We start from the raw sequence: 9,374 nt of genomic DNA, 5'->3' as shown, positions 1-9,374 counted from the left end.
AAGCTCACTACACCCGTAGATATAAATGGCGCGCCAGTTATGTGAGAGGTAGCCATTAGTGCTCGGCTTGGAACGCTTGAAATAATAAGCGGTCGGTGGGTCTTGGCAGTTGGGCAAAAGCTCCCACAGTTTGGTTCTGTTGCCGGGACAAATGGATTCAAGCCTTGAGCGCTTGCGTGCTTCGAATCGAGCATTGAAATAGGGTTTTTCTCGAACCGGTGCTTGAGATAGGTAGGAAGTGAGGGGGTTGAAGATGGTATTCGATCTCTTTGGCAATTAGGTTTTTTGCTTTCTTGAGATTTATGTTGTGGAATGAAGTAGTGTAGGTGATTGCTTTGTGATTTATATGCATTTAGAATAGAAAAAAACAAAGAAAAAGAAGCAAACAGTAGGGTTTTCTGTTGCTGTATAACAGGCTAAAACATGGAAATAGGGGCACAGATCCTTGGAGTGCCATTTGATTTGAGCACCACAGTGATTCTAGGCATGTTTGGTAGTCCCTTGTAGTGTCTTGCACCTATCTGGAAGGCGCTGGATGATTCGGTGTAGTAGACGTCAGCCTAGAGGCATCGCGTGCAACTCGCGGGCTGTCGGCTGCGTAGTCGAACCAGCTCGTCCGAGTCCCAGAATCGGACCCATCCAGAATCGGACCAGTCCATAATCGGACTCGGACAACTGTTCGATTGGACCATCCTGTCCGATCGGACCACTCGAACCAACCCGTCCGATTTTGAAAATCGGACCAATCGGACCAGTCCATAATCGGACCACTCTGTCCGATCCGATTCCTAGAATCGGACCACTTTGAAAGTTGGACCACTTTTTCGATCCGACTCCCAGAATCGGATGTGACCAAAATCAGACCACTGGGGCCGATTGGACCAACCCAAAATCAGACGTCCGATTCTAATAATCGGACTCCTGAAAACCGGACATCTGAGGATCGGACAAAAAAATTGTTAAAATCGGACAGGTATCTAGAACACAAATTTCGACATATCTAAACCCCGTGATTGATCCCAAAGGCTACATAGAGCTAAAGGCACATCACAGATCCATCACTGGGCTAAAATTTAGAGCACGTAGTTCAAAATTTGGCTATAAACGGTCCTCCAAATTGTGCATGGATTTTACCATAACGGCCCTACAGGCCGGGGGGGACTGCCCCCCCGAACCCCTGCAGAGGGGGCTCTTTCCCCTCCGCACCTCTCCCAAGTAGGTTGGAGAGAAAATGCGCGCCGTGACAGGTCCTTCAAATCAGACCCTAGTGTAGTAATGGCTCTACACGAGCATGGATTCTCACTTGCAAAAGAGCAACCAAAAGCCCATACCCGAATAGAGAGAAACAGAGACCCTAGAACATCAATGGGCCAATCTAGCCATCAAGGGCAAAAAGGCCACACCACGAGAACACAAAGGCATTGTGTTCATACCATGTCTAGTCAGAGCGAAATGCAACATCAGCAAGCTACAAATGCTAAGATGACTAGACATGACACTCTTGACGAGAGAGGTATCTTGAGCAGCACTGCACAGACAACCCAAGACATTGGTGGAGAATCCACGTCTGGTCATGCAAGTGGGGACTCAAGGGCATCTGTCAGAAGGCTTAACTTTACAAGCCAGGATCCGGAAGATGAAGACATAGTACAACCTTCTTATCTTAGGGTCAAGCTCACCGCGAAAAGAGAGCATACTATCGATGCTCTAATTGATGAAGAAGCAGATTTTAATATCTTGACCTATGAATCATGGACCCTACTAGGCCAACTAGAGCTCACACTGACTAGTGCAACTCTTAGCCCTTATGGGGAACACCCACAAGCACTTCTAGGGAAATGCAGGATCCTTGTAATTCTTGAAACAAAAAGCTTGCCATTCCTATTCTATGTCCCTCCCAATAGCGAGAATGGTGGAAAGGAAATCCTCCTAGGAAGACCCTTCAAAAGGGCGACCAAGTGTGAGGCCGACTATGTAACACAGAGGATACACCTGACACTACCGGGTGTGAGGGTAGTCACAACCTTTAGCAAGGGTGACCTCATCAAACCTCAAGGGAAAGGCAAGGAAGGTGATGACATAATAGTCAAGCCTACAAACGAGGGCAAGGACTTGTTGGAAGAGTTGATACAAGCACATGTCGAACAATGAGAACCAGTGAGTGAGGCCATGCTTGAAACAAAAAAGTCAGGAGACAAGGCCAAGGATGGAGTTGGGACTTACAGATATTGTAGAAGACCACGAAAGAAGTCCAAGCCTTATAGATGGAGGTGTCGATGGAGAGCCAGCACAACGCTACGATGGATATACAAGGCGTTGCTTCGGGCTCAAGGGTATTATGTAGGAAACCGATGGATTTGGGTGCCAAAACCCCTTACTAAACCTCCCTAGTCGACTAAAGGCCAGATCGTATCAAGAGCAAAGAAGCGTAGGAGGATATCTAAACAAAAAACCAAGTCTCGATTCAACAACAGTGGAGTGACCGAGCCCCTCATGGTCGAAATCAAGAAACCAAACGGGACCAATCGGAGGGTAGATCCTCGACCTAGCGTGCTTGACAAGCAGATGCCAGATGTAATCGTTGAGGATACGTAAAAGATGCTAGTGCCCAAGGAGATTTTGATTCCCCAAGAGGATAGCAAGCATCATAGGCACAACATTGCTCAGGGCAAGGTTAAATGCTCAACAAAGCAAATAGGACAATCATCTAACAGCCACGAGCAAATCTCCTAGCCAGTGTCAAAGCCACTTAGGAGTTCCAAGCCTCCTACACCCTCTTCCCCTAAACGGACACACGAAGCACAACCCTCGTCAAGTGAGGATACTCAATCCCAATCTCTACCTACATCAGAGCTTCCAAATGTCCAAGAGGAGGGACACGACACCAACCTTAGCTCTCAACCTAAGGATGTGCCTGTGGAATCCACCGTGGCTAGCTCAACTGCTACTCAATCTGCACAAGTGAATACGCAAAGGGAAACAAAAGGCACGACCACTTTTGATCTGCCTAAGGACTTGACACCGCAAGCTACCAATGGTAGCCAGTCCACTGAACTAGCCACCACTACTTCCAATAAAAAATCACAGCAGTCACAGCCCTTGGCCGTGACAATGCCCCTTGTGGAACATGTCCTTAGTAGTTTACATGTGGAGGAGGTGTCGCAACCAACTTCCTCGACAACTCCAGCACTTTCAAAGTGCCTAAAGCCTAGGATGGAGGAGTTAAACGCAAGGGAGTTGGTTGAAAAGCTAGACTCTCCGAAAAGAGCGGCAGTTGTGCCCTCACAACCGGGCAAGGCTATTCAGCAGGCCATGGCTATGTCCCATAAGGACACACTAGAGAAGGGAAATGCTAAGGCCCGATCAATGCTTGCTTGAGCTTGTGCTTGAGAGAGGGAGTGTGAGAGTGTGAGGGAGTGAGTGTGTGAGGGTGAGGGACCGAGGAGGAGAAGCTCTCCATCTTCTCCTCTCTTCTTCTCTTCTCTTCTCTTCTCTTGTCTTGCTCGCGGCAATGGAGCTTGGAGCTTGGAGCGGGAGGATCGAGCTTGCTTGAAGCTTGCACTTGGATCCTGGAGCTACTGGAGTGTGCGGGAGAGGAGGTAACTCGAACGGCACGGAGGTGAGCTCACTACATCCGTAGATGTGGATGGTGTGTCGGTTATGTGAGAGGTAGCCATTAGTGCTCGGCTTGGAACACTTGAAACAATAAGCGGTCCGTGGGTCTTGGCGGTTGAGAAAAAGCTCCCACAAGGACGCAGGCCAAAAATCCCCCAAGCCAAGAGGACGAGGGCTCAAGGGAGCACACGGGGTGTGGCAACACCAATCGTGCAGGTTTCCACCAGACGCTTGGGCACCAGGTGCTCAAACGAGGAGAGGGCAGCTCGAGACAAGTAGGAATTTGATGCATTGTTTAAAAGAATTCTAGAAACAGTTGCGGCTAGGGACTACACCATTTGGATCCCGGTCGACATCTTCCCCGCCTCAGCCTCACAGGAGCCCCTCACCAGGATAGCCTCAGTCGCCCGATCACCTGGAATTGCTCCGCCTCATGCAAATAGAGTAGCCCCTATGATATATAAGCAACTTAACAAAGGCCATCCTACCATAACTTTTTGTCTTTAAATGGTTAAAGGGGCAAGCTCCCCACCTATATACACTTTCCTTACCTATTGCTAATATATGCCACGTCTTTAACAAGCACCGGAATATGCATCGCAATCAGCATCATAGGATTTTGATAAAGTAATATCTTGACATGATTGCATTTGTTCGTTGTACTTGATGCATGCGACTTGCATATACTCTCATGAAGTGACAAGTTGATGTAGGACGATGCAGGTCTTCGTGCGAACGTGTTCAATGCCCAAGTCACTGCAAGACCACCAACCTCACAAAGAGCTGCGATAAATCCACACTGTCGAAAGAGAAAATCACCCTTGCAAGTGCCCACGTCACATGGCCCAAAGCATGATCTTAACCACTTCCTCTTTCTAGGTTACACTCTACGCCGGGCACTCACGATAGCTGTTACCCCAATTGTACCAACATCGCACGTTCCAAATAGGGTTGCAATATCTCAAGTGTATCTCCCCATCTCAATGACTGCTTCTCTAACAACGAGGCTAGGGCACAATCATCACTATAATATCCATTTCCTGAGCCTTCGAAGCTTGACATTTCTCAACCCATTGAAAGGTTGATAGCCTCAACATATTGCAATGGTTGTACTCAGGCAAGTCCAAAAAAAAAGAAAGAAATAAATAAATAACAAGAAAAAGAAATGAAAATGAAAATGAAAAAGGAAAAAGGAAAAGGAAAGAAAAGAAAAGAACAAAAAGATACGAAGCACCCACAATTACAGCACAACACCTAGGAGTCCTCAAATTAGGTATGTCTAGTGACCTTGATCGGCTGGCTCCGTCCCTAGTCCCCTAGCCCTTTAGCATCACCCACAATTGTTTAGGGCACATCAAGGGCAGGACATACCTAGGGAGCTTGTCTCGCCTATGGTTAGACTTATCACCCTGACCCATTCGCACAATTCCCTCTTGCACTCTGCCTTAATACCATTGCAATCAATTGTGGTAAGCACCACACAAATGGCCATGAAAAGTACACCATCCTCATCAAGCAAGTCCAATAGCTTCCAGCTACAAAAAGTGCGGTGTCCATGTGTTCAATTATGCTATGTCATGTAGTCACAACGCAAAGGATGTCTCATACACCTTCATGTGTACTCAACATGGACAAGTTGTGTGCAAACTACTGAAGATATATTAGATCGGATCGCAGAAGCCTACCAACAATACTCTCTGGCTAAGCAAGGTAGGAGGATAGCTGAGGAGCAACTAAACCATCGGGATAAAGAGAAAATCTAGATGATGGAAATCTGAAGCGAGCAGCAACACGTGGTAATGATGATATCTCAGGAGATGGAGAGGGGTAAGGAAAACATGGAAGAAAAGGCATATCAGTGGGAGGAACGCAACCTTGAAAGAGTGTGAGGACTGACAGAGTGCCTGACAGTATCAGAATGTGAGAGGGTGCTCATAGAGTCCAGAGTTGAGGCTGTTGAAGCGTGCTCCAATATGCAAAGGCAAGTCTTTTTGAGCACTGTGCTTCATGTCCCACAATTTGAAGGTGAGGAATTGGTGGAGAGAATGAGGAGGAAGCTGGAACTGACAATTAGAGCTTTAAGATATGGATTGTAAGAGTGCACACTTCCAACTAGCATGGGCATAACCAAGGAGCAGTAATACATCTACTTGCGACAAGTCAGCCTCTCCACAGATCAACTCACGGAACTTAGATTCAAGGAACAAGAGCAGCCCCACCTACCCCCAATCCAACTCTCTATGGAAAAATACACCGAGGTGACCTCGAGCAAGCATTCGAAGAAGAACTGCAAATAAGAGAGGCTAGACTGCCCTTACCTAATCTATCCCTAAAAGAGCCTGAGGGTACCTAGGTTCTTGAGCGCGTTATTGCTACAAGATGAAGAAGACAGAAACTTGTGGAGAAAGTCTAGCAAAGGGCGCAAGCACGACCATAGCAGCTTCGTGACGAGCCCATGCTGCCATGTGAGGATCACCACCCCGTTATCTAGCTGTAGAAGCTAACTATCTCGCAAACAACAAGAGCCCCAATCCCGACCCTTTGAGCTTTCCTTTCTCTACCCACGGGCCTTAAACCGAGTCTTATGCCTGGAAGTAGTGGAAGGAATCATTTGTTTGGGCAATACCTAGTGAACCGATGGGTTGAGGAGCGGAGCATCATCATCACCCAATGGAGGTGAGAGCCCATGAACTACTAGCAAGACAAGGTCTAGCAGGTTTCCAAAACTGTCCAAGACTACGAGGCATAGCCAAAGTGGTGGAGGAGGATTTGGGACACAAAATTTGATGCATGGATGGCCTTCTACGGCACACTACAAGAAGAATGTAATGATCCCGCATACATGCCCTACCCTCGCAGACAAGGAGTGGATTACGATAGGGGGTGCATGGCAGGTATGACTTTCCGAAGATCTACAATGTCAATGTAGCTACTCTCAAGGAATGCATGACCTTTAGGGTAGGGGACTTGTGCCCTTCTATTAACCACTTTCTTGAGGATTTCTCTTCCTGCCCAGACCCAGTCTTCATACCCACTTGTAATTACTTGAGGATGATTAGGTTTTTGCTTTAAAAACCAGTAGCTAAGGAAGCCCACCTTCCCCCACTCTTTTTTTACATTAACCTAGGAATAGATAGCTATGCTATGGCTAGGCTCATGACAAGGGCAACCGTGCTTCCCTCGTTTTGCATGAGAATCCTTGAAGACGTAAATGATAGCCACATTACGAGGTGCATCCACCCTTTTTTGTCAACCACACCTCTCGTGAGGGCTAACATCAAGGAATACTTGTAGAGTTGTGGCTTCTTGACTAAATCCCTAAGATCACCTCGCGACTCGTCCGAGGAAGATCAGATGTTAATCCTCAGACGAACAAGGTGGAAAATCTAGAAAATCTAAAGCATAAGACAAAGGCCAAGGCAAAAGTGAAAAGGAAGACGAAGGCGCGCCAAGAAAAATATGGAAACTCAAGAAGTGCAGAAAAGTCCTAAATAAAGGAAAAACACGCACAAGAAAAAGCGCAAGTCAATACTTTTGTAAAAGAGTGCAAGCACATCATGATTTAATTTAAAGAGCATCGGGCTCTCACCCGTGCAATTTGTAAAGGTAGATGGGTGGTATGAAGGAAGCTAGGAAGATAGGAGGACAATGGGAAAAAGGGCCTAGGCCACGGCTGGCCATGTAAAAAAGGGGATAAGGGGATGACCACCCAAAAGGGATTTAGGGTTTTTTATATAAAGTTGAAAAGTGAATGAGAAACTCATTCTTGTGTGTGGCAAAAAGTGGCTCTCTTCTTCTTCTTCTTCTGCTTCTTCTTCTTCTTCTTCTTCTTCTTCTTCTTCTTCTTCTTGCTTGCTTGCTTGCTTGAGCTTGTGCTAGAGAGAGGGAGTGTGAGGGAGTAAGTATGTGAGTGTGAGGGACCGGGGAGGAGAAGCTCTCCATCTTCTCCTCTCTATTTCTCTTCTCTTCTCTTCTCTTCTCTTGCTCGTGGCGATGGAGCTTGGAGCATGGAGCTTGAGGATGGATCTTGCTTGAATCTTGCACTTGGATCGTGGAGTTACTAAAGTGTGCAGGAGAGGAGATAACTGGATCGGCATGGAGGTAAGCTCACTACACCTGTATATATGGATGGCGCGTCCGCTATGTGAGAGGTAGCCATTAGTGCTCAGCTTGGAATGCTTGAAGCAATAAGCAGTCAGTGGGTCTTGGCGATTGAGCGAGAGCTCCCACATGTTGGTTCTGTTGTCGGGACCAATAGATTCAAGCCTTGAGCGCTTGCGCACTTGGAATAATTGAGAATTGAAGTAGGGTTTTCCCCAAACCGGTGCTTGAGGTAGATAGGTAGGAAGTGAGGGAGTTTGAAGAGGTATTCGATCTCCTTAGCAAGTAGGTTTTTGGTTTTCTAGATTTGGAAAAGACTATTGGAGTAGTGTAGATATTTGCTTTGTGATTTGGATGCATTAGGGTAGGAAAAAACAAAGAAAAAGAAGAAAAGTAAGCATGAGGGTTTTTGCTATCATAACAGGGCAAGGGGGTTTCATTTGCTTGCCGATTTGCATTTTGGAGTTTATTTACTATTCCAAGTAGATACAATTCTTCCCCTCCACCCATAGCTTTGATCTGGAGGTGTGGGCAATAGGCCGTGACCTAAATTGTGTGATTCGAGTGATTTATTGTTGCGCCAGCAAAATCGCGTCGCATTTGGCCCATCGTCTGAGTGACAATGATTCTGGGCCGAGTCCTAGAATCGGCCCTCGGTGGGGCTGAATCAACCATTCAGTCCATCTTACTTGGATGCCCTCCGCTCGGCCCGTTTGAATCAAGCACTCGGACCAACTTTGAAATTCAGCCCTCAACCTTGCCAACTTGGCCCAGCCCCACTCGCACAAGTTGACATTCGGCCTGGTCGAATTCACCATTCGACCCTCGGCCCACTTGACTCGGCCCAATGTGACTCGGCCCTTGGACCACTCGGCCACTCAACCCTCAGACGCCCACAGTCGGATTGGCCGAATTTGACATTTGGACTAGTTCCATTCGGCCCTTTCTCATTTGGCCCTCGGCCATTCAGATGGGTCGAATCGGGCATTCGGCCCCTGCAATCCAAACCTGTTAGGCCGAATTTGGATTTTTTCAAAATTTAACATATAGATCCTGAAACTAACCGAGAGACCATATAGAGTCGAAAGCACATCATAGACCTATCACTGGACTAAAATCTAGAGCAAGTAGTTCAAAACTTGGCTGCAAACGGTCCTTCAAATCCCGTATGGTGTTTATCGTAACGGCCCTGCGGGTCGGGGGGGACTACCCCCCTGGATCCCTATAGAGGGGGCTCCTCCGCATCTCCCCCAAGTAGGTTTGAGAGCAAATGTGCACCGTGACATGTCCTCCAAATTAGATCCTAGTGTAGTAATGGCTCTACACAAGCATGGATTCTCACTTGCAAGGGAGTAGCCAAAAGCCCATACTCGAACAAAGATAAACAGAGACCCTAGAACCTCAATGGGCCAATCTAACCAACAAGGGAAAAATGGCCATACCATAAAAACACATATGTGTTGCATTTGGATTGCATCTAGTTAAAGCAAAAATCAACAACATCAAGCTACAACTGCGAGAATGACTAGATATGACAGTCATAACGATAGATGCACCTTGAATAGCACTGCATAGACGATCCAAGACATCAATGAAGAATCCACATCTGGTCGTGTAGCTAGAGACTCAAGGGCATGCATCAGGAGGCTTAAATTTAC

This window comes from Lygodium microphyllum, chromosome 28 (assembly GCF_053477565.2).
Source record: "Lygodium microphyllum isolate KBCC chromosome 28, Lygodium_microphyllum_v1.1.10, whole genome shotgun sequence".
NCBI classification, from domain to species: domain Eukaryota; kingdom Viridiplantae; phylum Streptophyta; class Polypodiopsida; order Schizaeales; family Lygodiaceae; genus Lygodium; species Lygodium microphyllum.
Note: the sequence above shows the minus strand (reverse complement) of the source record.